Here is a 16,857-nt window from a genome sequence, read left to right on the forward strand (position 1 = left end):
CTGTGTGAACGACTGTTCCCTTACAGGTAGATCTTCAAGGAGTGAGTGAATGACTATTCCCTTACAGGTACATTTTCAAGGAGTGTGTCAATGACTGTTCCCTTACAGGTAGATCTTCAAGGAGTGTGTGAATGACTGTTTCCTTACAGGTACATCTACAAGGAGTGTGTGAATGACTGTTCCCTTATGGGTAAATCTTCAAGGAATGTAGGAAAGACAGTTCCCTCACATGTAGATGTTCAAATAGTATGTGAAAGACTGTTCCCTTGCAGGAAGATCTTCAAGGAGTGTGTGAATGACCGTTCCCTTGCAGGAAGATCTTCAAGGAGTGTGTGAATGACTGATCTCTCACAGATAGCTCTTCAGGACTGTGTGAACGACTGTTCCCTTACAGGTAGATCTTCAAGGAGTGAGTGAATGACTATTCCCTTACAGGTACATTTTCAAGGAGTGTGTCAATGACTGTTTCCTTACAGGTAGATCTTCAAGGAGTGTGTGAATGAGTGTTCCCTTATGGGTAGATCTTCAAGGAATGTAGGAAAGACAGTTCCCTCACAGGTAGATGTTCAAAGAGCATGTGAAAGACTGTTCCCTCGCAGGTAGATCTTCAGTCCCAGACCAGCTGCTGCTTGCTGAAATGTTCTATGAGCACTAACTAGAACGTTGACAGGCGCTGATCCGCCTCCAGGAGACAAGGAGCAGAGTTGAGGCCACAATCAGCACAATTCAAAGCCATTGTTTGCACTTAAGAGTGTTTTATCTGCGTGATGATGTGCATTCATCCCCACAATGACAACATTATTCCACTCTGCGGGACTTTTACTGCACAGGCAGAACACGGCAGCTCCACACTCGCCCCGCTTTAACGAGCCGCTGCATAATTAATAAGATGGAAGTCTCGACTTGAAGTCAATGAAAAGATGTCATTAATGTTATTATTCATTCACCTCTCCGCTGCAGAATTCATATCACACACACCTCCATGCGCTGAATGCTGATTGCATGCATTTCCATATTTTTTTTTTCCCTCCAACACGGGGGACCCGAGAGCGGCGCGAGAGGGACATCTGGGATGTTCTGGATGAGAAACGCTTGAGTGACACTCGTGTAAATGAGCCCGGGATATTTTGATTTCCTTTGTGCACATTGGAGATGTTCATCTACCTGTGACGCACCTTTGTCCTGCTGGTGTCGCGCCGAATTCATCACCGCTTCCTTTCCCCGTCCTCCCGAAAAACGACACGGGGATCAAACAGGAGCGCTGTCTTGAAAAAAAAACACACTAAAGAAGGAAGTTCTACAAAAGTCAAAAGCAGCGAAGTTGTCAGGTTGTGTAAAAAAAAGGAGAATGCAACAAATCATTTTCAACTTAGATTCAATTGAGTAGACTGCAAATATAAGATACTTAACGTTCACACTATTATTTTGCAATTCACACATTTTCAATGGCATCGTTTTGCAGAAATAAGCAGGGGCGTCCATGATAACGTTGCTTGGATGGCAACATTTGTTGCTCCAAACGTTGTATGTACCTTTCAGCATTAATGGTGCCTTCACAGATGTGTAAGTTACCCATGCCTTGGCCACTAATACACCCCCATACCATCACACATGCTGACTTTTACACTTTCACCCTAGAAAGATCCGGGTGGATCTTTTCCTCTTTGGTCCACAGTTTCCAAAAACAATTTTGAAATGTGGACCGGTCAGACCACAGCACACTTTTTTCACTTTGCATCAGCCCATCTTAGATGAATTCGGGCCCAGCGAAGACAACGGCGCTTCCGGGTGTTGTTGATAAATGGCTGTGGCTTTGCATAGTAGAGTTTTAACTCGCACTTACAGATGTAGCGACCAATTGTAGTTACTGACGTGGTTTTCTGAAGTGTTCCTGAGCCCGTATCAATCCAATCCAATCCACTTTATTTATATAGCACATTTAAACAACAATAACGTTTCCAAAGTGCTGCACAGCCATGTTAAAAACAATATTATGCTCCACCAATGACTGAACAAAACAAAAAATGTATAAAAATAAAACCAATAAAAACAATACAAAAACAAATATGATTAAAAACTATTTTAAAGGGTAAAATCAATTAAAACAGTAAAATAAAAATAAAAGTGTATGGTGATATCCTTTACACAGCGAGGGATCCAAGGTGGGATCCAGATTCTCTGAACCTTTTGATGATTTACGGAGCGTAGATGGTGAAATCCCTGATTTCCTTGCAGTAGCTGCTTGAGAAATGTTGTTCTTAAACAATTTGACGAATGGACAAGGTGGTGAACTTCGCCCCGTCCTTGTTTGTGAATGAGTGAGCATTTCATGGAAGCTGCTTTTAAACCCAATCATGGCACCCACCTGTTCCCAATTAGCCCGTTCACCTGTGGGATGTTCCACATAAGTCTTTTAATGAGTATTCCTCAACCTTCTCCGTCTTTTTTGCCACTTGTGCCAGCTTTTTTGAAACATGTTGCAGGCATCAAATTTTACTGCAGCCTTTATTAAATTCAAAGGAAAAGGAGGGGTGCACCTTGAGTATTATACATACGAATATTCACTTACGATATAATATTTACTTATCGTTTTTATTGGTGTTTCTGTTTTAAATGACACGCACTTAATGAAAAAATGTCCAAACTCTAAAATAACCATGAACTTTATTTTCCATACTAAAAGATAGAAAATACATCTAATTTAACAGCTGCAGAACAGGAGTTGGAATATTTTAGTGACAACCAAAATCTGGGCCGCCATACATCAAATGCTATTATGAATTATTTAAATTAATCCATCAATCCATCAATTTCTACCGCTTATTCTCGTTTGGGGTCGATGGGGGGCGTGGCGCCTATATCAGCTACAATCGAAATTAATTATATTAATTATTAAAATTGTTAATTTTAAAATATATGGTCTTATATTTTAAAATAAAAAAAAATAAAATAAAATTAGATTAAATTAAATTGAATTGAATTGAATTGAATTAAAATAAATTAAATTAAATTTTTGGCCGCCATACACCAAATCCTAAAGCTCAGGTGTCAAACTGAAGGCCTGGGGACCAGATCTGGCCCGCTCCTTAATTTTATTTGGCCCCGCAAAATGGTTAGAATAAATGTAATTTTATTAATTAATTGTATTATAAATTAAAATGATTAATTTCAAAATACATATACATATATTTTAAAATGTATTAAAATAAAACTAAATCAAATTAAATTAAATTAAATTAAATTAAATTAAATTAAATTAAATTAAATTAAATTAAATTAAATTAAATTAAATTAAATTAACTTGAATTGAATTGAATTGAATTAAGATAAATTAAATAATCAATAAATCAATCAATGTTTACTTATATAGCCCTAAATCACTAGTGTCTCAAAGGGCTGCACAAACCACCACGACATCCTCGGTAGGCCCACATAAGGGCAAGGAAAACTCACACCCAGTGGGACATCGGTGACAATAATGATCCAGTGGGACGTCTGTGACAATAATGACTATGAGAACCTTAGAGAGGAGGAAAGCAATGGATGTCGAGCGGGTCTAACATGATACTGTGAAAGTTCAATCCACAATGGATCCAACACAGTCGCGAGAGTCCAGTCCAAAGCGGATCCAACACAGCAGCGAGAGTCCCGTTCACAGCGGAGCCAGCAGGAAACCATCCCAAGCGGAGGCGGATCAGCAGCGCAGACATGTCCCCAGCCGATACACAGGCAAGCAGTACATGGCCACCGGATCGGACTGGACCCCCTCCACACGGGAGAGTGGGACATGGAAGAAAAAGAAAAGAAACAGCAGATCAACTGGTCTAAAAAGGGAGTCTATTTAAAGGCTAGAGTATACAAATGAGTTTTAAGGTGAGACTTAAATGCTTCTACTGAGGTGGCATCTCGAACTGTTACCGGGAGGGCATTCCAGAGTACTGGAGCCCGAACGGAAAACGCTCTATAGCCCGCAGACTTTTTTTGGGCTTTGGGAATCACTAACAAGCCGGAGTCCTTTGAACGCAGATTTCTTGCCGGGACATATGGTACAATACAATCGGCAAGATAGGATGGAGCTAGACCGTGTAGTATTTTATACGTAAGTAGTAAAACCTTAAAGTCACATCTTAAGTGCACAGGAAGCCAGTGCAGGTGAGCCAGTACAGGCGTAATGTGATCAAACTTTCTTGTTCTTGTCAAAAGTCTAGCAGCCGCATTTTGTACCAACTGTAATCTTTTAATGCTAGACATGGGGAGACCCGAAAATAATACGTTACAGTAGTCGAGGCGAGACGTAACAAACGCATGGATAATGATCTCAGCGTCTTTATTGGACAGAATGGAGCGAATTTTAGCGATATTACGGAGATGAAAGAAGGCTGTTTTAGTAACGCTTTTAATGTGTGCCTCAAAGGGGAGAGTTGGGTCGAAGATAATACCCAGATTCTTTACCGTGTCGCCTTGTTTAATTGTTTGGTTGTCAAATGTTAGAGTTGTATTATTAAATAGAGTTCGGTGTCTAGCAGGACCGATAATCAGCATTTCCGTTTTTTTGGCGTTGAGTTGCAAAAAGTTAGCGGACATCCATTGTTTAATTTCATTAAGACACGCCTCCAGCTGACTACAATCCGGCGTGTTGGTCAGCTTTAGGGGCATGTAGAGTTGGGTGTCATCAGCATAACAGTGAAAGCTAACACCGTATTTGCGTATGATGTCACCTAGCGGCAGCATGTAGATGCTGAAGAGTGCAGGGCCAAGGACCGAACCCTGGGGAACTCCACACGTTACCTTAACGTAGTCCGAGGTCACATTGTTATGGGAGACACACTGCATCCTATCAGTAAGATAAGAGTTAAACCAAGACAGGGCTAAGTCTGACATACCAATTCGTGTTTTGATACGTTCTAATAAAATATTATGATCGACGGTATCGAAAGCAGCGCTAAGATCGAGGAGCAGCAACATAGATGACGCATCAGAATCCATCGTTAGCAATAGATCATTAGTCATTTTCGCGAGGGCTGTGTCCGTCGAGTGATTTGCCCTGAAACCGGATTGAAAGGTTTCACATAGATTGTTAGACGCTAAGTGTTCATTTAACTGCTCCGCAACAATTTTTTCGAGGATTTTTGAAATAAAGGGAAGGTGAGACACCGGTCGGTAGTTTACCATGAGGTCAGGATCAAGGTTAGGTCTTTTAAGAAGAGGATGAATAACCGCTTTTTTGAATGCTTGGGGAACAGTGCCCGAGGAAAGTGATAAGTTTATAATATTTAGCACTGACGGACCTAATAATACAAAGAGCTCCTTGATCAGTTTCCCAGGAAGAGGGTCAAGTAAACATGTTGTTTGTTTTATTCCATTTACACGTTGTAACAATTCCTCTAATGTTATTTCCTCAAAACGAGAGAAACTATTTTGGAGGGCAGTATCCGCCGTATATACAATCGTGTCAGTGTTAATAGAACCCCGTTGTAGCTGGGACGCATTGTCTTTAATCTCCTTTCTAATGACTTCAATTTTCTTACTAAAGAATTGCATAAAGTCATCAGCTGAGTGGGTGGAGCTACTGGAAGGAGTCCCTTGTTGGGTTAGCGATGCTACCGTACTAAACAAAAATTTAGGATCGTTTTTATTACGGTGGATGAGATTTGAGTAATAATTAGCTTTAGCTAAGGTAAGCATGCGTTTATAAGTTATTAAACCATCACTCCATGCTTGATGGTGCACCTCAAGTTTAGTCGTGCGCCATTTGCGTTCCAGCTTTCTACATAATAATTTCTGAGCTCTAGTTTCTTCTGTAAACCACGGGGTGCGCTTTTTTGGAGCCTTTTTTAACTTTAGCGGTGCTATGTTATCAATGGTTTCGCGCAGGGCGTCGTTAAAGTTGTTAGTGAGGTTATCAATAGAGCCCACATACTTTGGGAACGGTGCCATTACCGAGGGCAGTAGGTCAGCAAGAGTTGTCGTTGTGGCCGTATTAATGTTGCGGCTGCTATAGCAGTTATTATTATTATTAGTTTGACGAACATGCGTCTGAACCTCGAATTTTATAAGGTAATGATCGGACAATACTTTAGTATACGGGAGTATCGTAACTTTGGAAGCGGTGATACCCCTGACAAGCACTAGGTCTATCGTATTACCGTTGCGATGCGTTGGTTCATTTATTATTTGTGTGAGACCACAGCTATCAATTATAGTCTGGAGCGCTACGCACGGTGGGTCCGATGGGGTATTCATATGGATATTAAAGTCCCCCATTATGATTATATTATCGGCGTGTGTCACTAGATCAGCAACGAACTCTGAGAATTCATTGATAAAGTCCGAACAGGGCCCTGGGGGGCGGTAGATAACGGCCAGGTGTAGAGGCAGCGGTGTGACAGACCTCATAGTAAGCACCTCAAACGATTTATATTTATTATTTATGTTAGGACTAAGGTTAAAGTTTTCGTTGTATATTAGTGCAACCCCCCCACCCCTTTTAAGCGGACGGGCAATATGCGCATCTGTAAAGTTAGGAGGACATGCCTCATTTAGCGCAAAAAAGTCGTTTGGTTTAAGCCAGGTTTCACTGAGACCGATGACGTTAAGATTGTTGTCTCTGATAATATCATTAACTAACAACGTTTTGGGAGACAATGATCTTATGTTTAAAAAAACTATATTATAGGTAGTGGGCTGTTTTAGGGAATTTTTGATCAAATTATCCGTAGTAGCAATATTAATAATGTTGTGTTTATTATGCCCGGTGCATTTAGTATAGTTACGACCATATCTAGGAATTGATACGACAGGAATTTTCCGATTGTTTGATTGTTGCTTTGATAAACTGCACGCATCATGGTTAGCCACCTCAGTAACGGGGATTTTCCGATTGTTTGTTTGTTGCTTTGATAAACTGCACGCATCATAGTTAGCCACCTCAGTAAAACACATGTCCAACCCTGAAACACTCAAAGCAGAAAAAACTTGTTCTGATTTAACAGACTCCTTACCCAGACCAGTAGTCTCGCATCCTTTATTTAAATCCGTCTTCAGGGTGGAGGGAAGTGGTGTTCTGTGGGGAATAGCCTTCTGCTTTGTTTTTAGCCCCGCTCGACATCCGCGTTTCCGATCACACCGCTGGCGTCTGCTCCGTAGACGGCCCCCGCTGCTACTAGACTCCGCTGCTTCACAGGCCGCTGGATGTAGCCGCCGACGTATTCCCATGCTAGTTAGCATGTTTAGCACGCCCGCGTCTATCAGTCCAAAACGGCCCGATATGTCCATATCCAGAAGTGTCTGGCGGTCGTACGTGATCACGGAGTGACCACGATGCGAGCCAGCCATGAAGTCTGCAGAACTGTCCGGCATTTCCGCCAAATGTTCCATCTTTAGCAAGAGCACCGCAGTGTCGCAGCCCGTCCGGGCGCCGCCATCTTGCTTTTTATTTGGCCCGCAAAATGGTAATAATAAATGTAATCATATAAATTAATCATATTACAAATTAAAATGATGAATTTTAAAATACATATACATATATTTGAAAATTAAATTGAATTAAACTAAATTGTGGGCCGCCATACACCAAATCCTAAAGCACAGGTGTCAAACTTAAAGCCCGGGGGCCAGATCTGGCCCGCCGCATTATGTAAAATTGGCCTGCAAAATGGTAATAATAAATCTATTTATATAAATTAATTATATTATATATTAAAATTATTCATTTCAAAATATATGTACATATATTTTATAATTAAATTAAATTAAATTTAAAATAAATTAAATTCAATCAAATTAGATTGAAAATAAATTAAATTAAATTAAATTAAATTCTGGGCCGCCATACACCAAATCCTAAAGCACAGGTGGCAAACTCAAGGCCCGGGGGCCAAATCTGGCCCGCTCCGTCATTTTATACGGCCTGCAAAATGGTAACACAAAATTAAGTTATATTAATTAATTATATTGTATATTAAAATGATTAATTAAAAAAAACATGTATATATATTAATATATATATATGTATTAAATTTCAAATTAAAAATCCCAGGTGTCCAACTCAAGGCCCGGTGGCCAGATGTGGGCCCACGAAATCGTAATAATACACTTTAATACAGAATTTTTTCTTACTGGCTTGTGCAGCCCTTTGAGACACTTGTGATTCAGGGCTATATAAGTAAACATTAATTGATTGATTGATTGATTCATTACAAAATTTTTGTTTTGTTTTTTTGGCATTCAATCAATCAATCAATGTTTATTTATATAGCCTCAAATCACAAATGTCTCAAAGGACTGCACAAACCATTACGACTACAACATCCTCGGAAGAACCCACAAAAGGGCAAGGAAAACTCACACCCAGTGGGCAGGGAGAATTCACATCCAGTGGGACGCCAGTCACAATGCTGACTATGAGAAACCTTGGAGAGGACCTCAGATGTGGGCAACCCCCCTCCCTCTAGGGGGCCGAAAGCAATGGATGTCGAGCGGGTCTAACATGATATTGTGAAAGTTCAATCCATAGTGGCTCCAACACAGCCGCGAGAGTTCAGTTCAAGCGGATCCAAGACAGCAGCGAGAGTCCCGTCCACAGGAGACCATCTCAAGCGGAGGCGGATCAACAGCGTAGAGATGTCCCCAACCGATACACAGGCGAGCGGTCCATCCTGGGTCCCGACGAGCGGTCCATCCTGGGTCTCGACTCTGGACAGCCAGTACTTCATCCATGGTCATCGGACCGGACCCCCTCCACAAGGGAGGGGGGGACATAGGAGAAAGAAAAGAAGCGGCAGATCAACTGGTCTAAAAAGGAGGTCTATTTAAAGGCTAGAGTATACAGATGAGTTTTAAGGTGAGACTGCATTCAAAACAGTATGTGAACTGCATGCTTATCATTATATACATATCTTTTAAAAATACATAATAATGCAACAAAATCTTTAAAAAAAAAATACTTGAATATTAACTTGACTCAAAGCGAGTTATCAAATTGTGCCCTGTAAAAATGACAAAAGACTTTACGGAAAAATTCTGGCAACTGAGCTGCCAGTTTTTTTTTTTTTGTACAAAACAAACAACTTTGGTACTGTTTGTGTTTACAGTAACACACAAATCCACATCTCTAGATTTCACTGTATAAAGTGATGTAACGTACAGAAAAAAATGACTGCAACTTTTACGATAAAATTCTGGCTTTGCATAAAATCTATTTTGTTTTTAAGCAAATGTTTAAAAAAAAGCGAATATTAAAATGCTGAGGTAATAATGCAATATCATGAGTTGAATACCTTTTTTAATGGTATGTTTACAAGTGGCCCTTTGAGGGCGATGTGGCCCTCAATGAAAACAAAATTGTCCTAAAGGGTCCCCCATCCCACATTAGGCCTGATGTCACTGGCACAATAAAACACACTACAGACCCTAATGTTGGATGAACTTAATTAGGAAATGCAATTTAAACATGGAAAAAAGGGGGAAAAAAAGCCTATGTTTTGAATCAACGAAGAAGCCAACAATTTCAACACAAACAGGCCAGAATATGACATTAAAGGATCATTATCCACTTCAATGTGATTATAAACATGCACAGTTTTCCCTGTAAAAATGGAAATATAATTAATACCGGTTAATTCATCATCAGTGGATAACGCAAATCATTACAATACATCATTATTAGGGTCCGCAGGCCCATTGCAAAAGGACTCCAAAGGAGTCCTTTTGCAATGGGCCAAGGACCCTATTAAAACTGCTGTGTTTTATTATTATTCCGCACCTACGCGCTGTAATTTGACCCCCTTAACATGCTTCAAAACTCACCAAATTTGACATATTAACAACAACATTTTAAGCAGCCAATCCCCCAAAATTAAAATTGCGCTCTAGCGCCCCCTAAGAAAAAAATTACAGACAAAACTGCATGTAACTTCTGTTTAGGAATATCATAGCGACATGAAACAAAAACTCCTATGTAGGTCTGACTTAGACCCAATTTTCATACACTCACTTCTTTCAGCGAAAATCTACAGGAAGTTGGCAAAAACCCCTTCAAAATAAAAATTTCGCAAAAAATGCCATTTTTGCCTCTTTGCGCCGTAATTTGACCCCTTTAAAATGCTTCAAAAGTCACCAAACTTGGCACCCACATAAGGACTGGCGAATATTGCGATCTAATGAAAAAAACAAACCCCAAAACTCAAAATTGCGCTCTAGCGCTATTTTTGAATAAAACACTGACAAAACTGCTCCTAGGAAGAAAACACAGACAAAACTGCTTGTAACTTTCGGTAAGAATGTCGGAAAGACATGAAACAAAAACCTCTATGTAGGTCTTGCTTAGACCTACATTTCATAGATTGACAACCCCCAACAAAAATGAACAGGAAGTTTGCAATCCCCCATTCAAAACAAAAGTTTTGTAAAAACCGGTCACCTTTCTTCAAACATTATCTCCTCTGAGTGCGTTTGTTGTTTTGGCTTCAAACTCGCACAGGAGAGGGATTGAACCCTTCTGATTAAAAGAATAGAACAGAGTTTTGATAAGTTCTCAGGTTTTGATTTTACGCGCCTTCAAAGAACCCCCTGCGCAAAGTCTCCTAAAAAATGTCATTTTTGCCTCTTTGAGCTGTTTTTTGACCACCTTAAAATGCTTCTAAACTCACTAAACTTGACACACACATCAGGTCTGGCAAAAATTGCGATCTGATGAAAAAACCTAACCTCAAAACTCAAAATTGCGCTCTACCGCCACCCTAGGAATACAACACGGACAAACTGCTCCTAGGAAGAAAACACAGACAAAACTGCTTGTAACTTCCCGTAGGAATGTCAAAGAGACGTGAAACAAAAACCACTATGTAGGTCTCACTTAGACCTACATTTTAATAATTAACATACTATAGCAAAAATCAACAGGAAGTTTGATATTTTCACTTCAATACAACAACTGCATTACTTTCACAATGCATTAGATTCTCAAAATAGTGGCACCAAGGCGTCTTCTACCGCTTATCCGGCGGTGGGTCTCGGGGGCAGCAGCCAAAGGCGGATCCGACCAACGCTGCTTGCAGCTTTAATTATTATTATTCCGCCACCTCTTTGTACTGTAATTTGACCCTCTGAACATGCTTCAAAACTCACCAAATTTCACACACTCATCAGAACTGGCGAAAATTGCCCTCTAATAAAAAAAAAAAAAAACCCCAAAAATCAAAAATGCGCTCTAGCGCCCCCTAGGAAAAAAGAAAAACCGACTGCTTGTAACTTCCGTTAGCAATGTCGTAGAGACATGAAACGAAAACCTCTATGTAGGGCTAACTTAGAAGTAGATTTCATAATTTTACTTTATGCGGCAAAAATCAAAAGAAATTTTGCAAAAAGTCATTCAAAGCAAAATTTTCACAAAAATTTAAATTTTCGCCTCTTTGAGCTGTAATTTGACCCCCTTAAAATGCTTCAAAACTCACCAAACTTGGCACACACATCAGGACTGGCAAAAATTGTGATATAATGGAAAAAAACAAACCCCAAAACTCAAAAATGCGCTCTAGCGCAATTTTTGAATAAAACACAGAAAAAACTGCTCCTAGGAAGAAAACACAGACACAACTTCTTGTAACTTTCGTTAGGAATGTCGGAGGGACCTGAAATGAAAACCTCTATGTAGGTCTCACTTAGACCTACATTTTAATAAATGACATCCTTCAGCAAAAATCAACAGGAAATTAAAAATTACCCCTTCAAAATAAAAGTTTTGTAAACACCCGTCACCTTTTTTCTAACGTTATCTCCTCTGAGCGCGTTTGTCGTTTCGGCTTCTAACTCGCACAGGAGAGAGTTTGAACCGAAAGTTTGGATTTTACGCACCTTCAAAAAACCCCTGTGCAAATTTTCCTAAAAAATGTCCTTTTTGCCTCTTTGAGCTGTAATTTGACCCCCTTAAAATGCTTCAAAGTGCAAGTTATAGCTCTACTATGCAAAGCGAAAGCCATTTATCAACAACATCCAGAAACGCCAATCTGTAATTTGACCCCCTTAACATGCTTCAAAACTCACCAAATTTTACACACACATCAGGACTGGCGAAAATTGCCATCTAATAAAAAACCAAACCCCAAAAGTTAAAATTGCGCTCTAGCGCCCCCTAGAAAAAAAACCTGACAAAACTGCTTGTAACTTCTGTTAGGAATGTCGTAGAGACATGAAACAAAGACCTCTATGTTGGTCTGACTTAGACCAGGGCTTGAGTAGCGGCAGCAGCAGCCAAAGGCGGACTCGACCAACGCTGCTTGCAGCTTTAATTATTATTTGTAATTTTATTACGGTAATATTAGTGCATCCTCTGGGATTTAAGCCTCCCCACTCTTTAAAAAAACACTAGTAATTCCGCTGGGTTTATCTTTCAACGAGGGTCTTTGAACGCACCACCGTTACATGCAATGGGTTGTATTAGTGAAACGTGTGCCAAACTCTTCTCCTACGTTGCCAAAAAATGATTATCCAGCTGGAATGTTCAATAGTGTGTACTCTTAGATATTACTCATTTGATTCAAGCGGTCCTCCCTGTGCTTTGAGTTAAGTATACAACATGATACAAATGTCCCAGGGTCCTCCCTGTCCTTTGCTTGGTTTTAGGGTTACATCATCATACAAATATCCTAGGGTCCTCTTTGTGCTTTGGATTATGGTTACAACATCATACAAATATCACAGGGTCTTCTTTGTGCTTTGGATTTGGCTTACAACATGATACAGATGTCCCAGTGTCCCCCCTGCGCCTAGGGTTAGGGTTACAACATCATACAAATTTCCCGGGGTCCTCCCTGTGGTTTGGGTTAGGGTTACAACATCATACACATTTCTTGGGGTCCTCCCTATGCTTTGGGTTAGGGTTACAACATCATACACATTTCGTGGGGTCCTCTCTGTGCTTTGGGTTAGGGTTACAACATCATACAAATGTCCCAGGGTCCTCCCTGTGCTTTGAGTTAAGTATACATCATCATACAAATGTCCCAAGATCCTCCCTGTGCTTTGAGTTAGTGTTATAACATCACACAAATGTCCCGGGGTCCTCCCTGTGCTTTGGGTTAGTATACAACTTTATACAAACGTCCCAGGGTCCTCCCTGTGCTTGGTTTTAGGGTTCCATCATCATACAAATATCCTAGGGTCCTCTTTGTGCTTTGGATTATGGTTACAACATCATACAAATATCACTGGGTCTTCTTTGTGCTTTGGATTTGGCTTGCAACATGATACAGATGTCCCAGTGTCCCCCCTTTGCTTAGGGTTAGCGTTACAACATCATACAAATTTCCCGGGGTCTTCCCTGTGCTTTGGGTTAGGGTTACAACATCATACATATTTCTTGGGGTCCTCTCTGTGCTTTGAGTTAGGGTTACATCATCATACAAATGTCCCAGAGTCCTCCTTGTGCTTTGGGTTCTCATTGAAACAGCTTTGGGTTAAGGTCATCAGTGTTTGAACCTGACAGTTACAACATCATACAAATGTCCCGGGGTTCTCCCTGTGCTTTGAGTTAGTGTTACAACATCACACAAACGTCCCACGGTCCTCCCTGTGCTTTGAGTTAAGTATACAACATCATACAAATGTCCCAGGGTCCTCCCTGTGCTTGGTTTTAGGGTTACATCATCATACAAATAACCTAGGTTCCTCTTTGTGCTTTTGATTATGGTTACAATATCACACAAATATCACAGGGTCTTCTTTGTGCTTTGGATTTGGCTTACAACATGATACAGATGTCCCAGTGTCCCCCCTGCCCTTAGGGTTAGGGTTACAACATCATACAAATTTCTTGGGGTCCTCTCTGCGCTTTGGGTTAGGGTTACAACATCATACAAATGTCCCAGGGTCCTCCCTGTGCTTTGAGTTAAGTATACATCATCATACAAATGTCCCAAGATCCTCCCTGTGCTTTGAGTTAGTGTTACAACATCACACAAATGTCCCGGGGTCCTCCCTGTGCTTTGAGTTAAGTATACAACTTTATACAAACGTCCCAGGGTCCTCCCTGTGCTTGGTTTTAGGGTTCCATCATCATACAAATATCCTAAGGTCCTCTTTGTGCTTTGGATTATGGTTACAATATCACACAAATATCACAGGGTCTCCTTTGTGCTTTGGATTTGGTTTACAACATGATACAGATGTCCCAGTGTCCCCCCTGCCCTTAGGGTTAGGGTTACAACATCATACAAATTCCCCGGGGTCTTCCCTGTGCTCAGGGTTAGGGTTACAACATCATACAAATTTCTTGGGGTCCTCTCTGCGCTTTGGGTTAGGGTTACAACATCATGCAAATGTCCCAGGGTCCTCCCTGTGCTTTGAGTTATGTATACATCATCATACACATGTCCCAAGATCCTCCCTGTGCTTTGAGTTAGTGTTACAACATCACACAAATGTCCCGGGGTCCTCCCTGTGCTTTGAGTTAAGTATACAACTTTATACAAACGTCCCAGGGTCCTCCCTGTGCTTGGTTTTAGGGTTCCATCATCATACAAATATCCTAAGGTCCTCTTTGTGCTTTGGATTATGGTTACAATATCACACAGATATCACAGGGTCTTCTTTGTGCTTTGGATTTGGATTACAACATGGTACAGATGTCCCAGTGTCCCCCCTGCCCTTAGGGTTATTGTTAAAACATCATACAAATTCCCTGGGGTCTTCCCTGTGCTCAGGGTTAGGGTTACAACATCATACAAATTTCTTGGGGTCCTCTCTGCGCTTTGGGTTAGGGTTACAACATCATGCAAATGTCCCAGGGTCCTCCCTGTGCTTTGAGTTAAGTATACATCATCATACACATGTCCCAAGATCCTCCCTGTGCTTTAAGTTAGTGTTACAACATCACACAAATGTGCCGGGGTCCTCCCTGTACTTTGAGTTAAGTATACAACTTTATACAAACGTCCCAGGGTCCTCCGTGTGCTTGGTTTTAGGGATTCATCATCATACAAATATCCTAGGGTCCTCTTTGTGCTTTGGATTATGGTTACAACATCATAAAAATATCACAGGGACTTCTTTGTGTTTTGGATTAGGCTTACAACATGATACAGATGTCCCAGTGTCCCCCCTGCGCTTAGGGTTAGGGTTACAACATCAAACAAGTGTCCCAGGGTCCTCCCTTTGCTTTGGGTTATGGTTACAACGTCATACAAATATCACAGGGACTTCTTTGTGTTTTGGATTAGGCTTACAACATGATACGGATGTCCCAGTGTCCCCCCTGCGCTTAGGGTTAGGGTTACAACATCATACAAATTTCCCGGGGTTCTCCTTGTGCTTTGGGTTATGGTTACAACGTCATACAAATATCACAGGGACTTCTTTGTGTTTTGGATTAGGCTTACAACATGATACAGATGTCCCAGTGTCCCCCCCTGCGCTTAAGGTTAGGGTTATAACATCATACAAATTTCCCGGGGTCCTTCTTGTGCTTTGGGTTAGGGTTACAACATCATACAAATGTCCCAGGGTCCTCCCTATGCTTTGGGTTAGGGTAACAACATCATACACATTTCTTGGGGTCCTCTCTGCGCTTTGGGTTAGGGTTACAACATCATGCAAATGTCCCAGGGTCCTCCTTGTGCTTTGAGTTAAGTATACATCATCATACACATGTCCCAAGATCCTCCCTGTGCTTTAAATTAGTGTTACAACATCACACAAATGTCTCGGGGTCCTCCCTGTACTTTGAGTTAAGTATACAACTTTATACAAACGTCCCAGGGTCCTCCGTCTGCTTGGTTTTAGGGATTCATCATCATACAAATATCCTAAGGTCCTCTTTGTGCTTTGGATTATGGTTACAACATCATAAAAATATCTCAGGGTCTTCTTTGTGCTTTGGATTTGGCTTACAACATGATACAGATGTCCCAGTGTCCCCCCTGCGCTTAGGGTTAGGGTTACAACATCAAACAAGTGTCCCAGGGTCCTCCCTTTGCTTTGGGTTATGGTTACAACATCATACAAATATCACAGGGACTTCTTTGTGTTTTGGATTTGGCTTACAACATTATACAGATGTCCCAGTGTCCCCCCTGCGCCTAGGGTTAGGGTTACAACATCATACAAATTTCTTGGGGTCCTCTCTGTGCTTTGAGTAAGGGTTACAACATCATACAAATTTCTTGGGGTCCTCTGTGTGCTTTGAGTTAGGGTTACAACATCATACAAATGTCCCAGGGTGCTCCCTGTGCTTCGGGTTAGGGTTACAACATCATACAAATGTCCCAGGGTCCTCCCTGTGCTTCGGGTTAGGGTAACAACATCATACAAATGTCCCAAAGTCCTCCCTTTGCTTTGGGTTAGGGTTACAACATCATCCCTGAGCACAACAAAGCCTCCAGTCGACAACATTTGACGACATCCACAACATTTGACGACATCCACAGCCAGCGAAGCGCTTTGAGTCTTTGTAGAAAGCAATTACTGCAAGTTGACGAGTCGTGCGGCGCGTTCCCCGTGAATATGTTGTGATCCCTGCTTGCCGCCGCCTGTCCCGGACAAAGACGAATGCTTTCCTCTTAGCGTGCTGCTATCTCTGAGGTCACGGTGTATATTTAGCAAGACAGCGGACGGCGGCCCAGACTCAAGTCCTCCCGTGTTGTCGGCATGTCGGGGGTCAAAGAGGAATCCTTTGAAAAGCCGGATAGGAATATGGATGAATGAAAGCGGTTTACAAAGCGGCAAGTATTCTCCTAAACGTCCGAGCAGAGGCGCCACACTCAAATCCTTCTGCGTCCCTTCAGAGAGGCGCACGCCTGCAGAGAAGCGCTTCTGTGACGGCGATTCAATTAACTGCTTTTACAATACGGGCCGCCGAGTGCA

The sequence above is a fragment of the Nerophis ophidion genome, linkage group LG19 (assembly GCF_033978795.1).
Source record: "Nerophis ophidion isolate RoL-2023_Sa linkage group LG19, RoL_Noph_v1.0, whole genome shotgun sequence".
In the NCBI taxonomy this organism is placed as follows: Eukaryota; Metazoa; Chordata; class Actinopteri; order Syngnathiformes; family Syngnathidae; genus Nerophis; species Nerophis ophidion.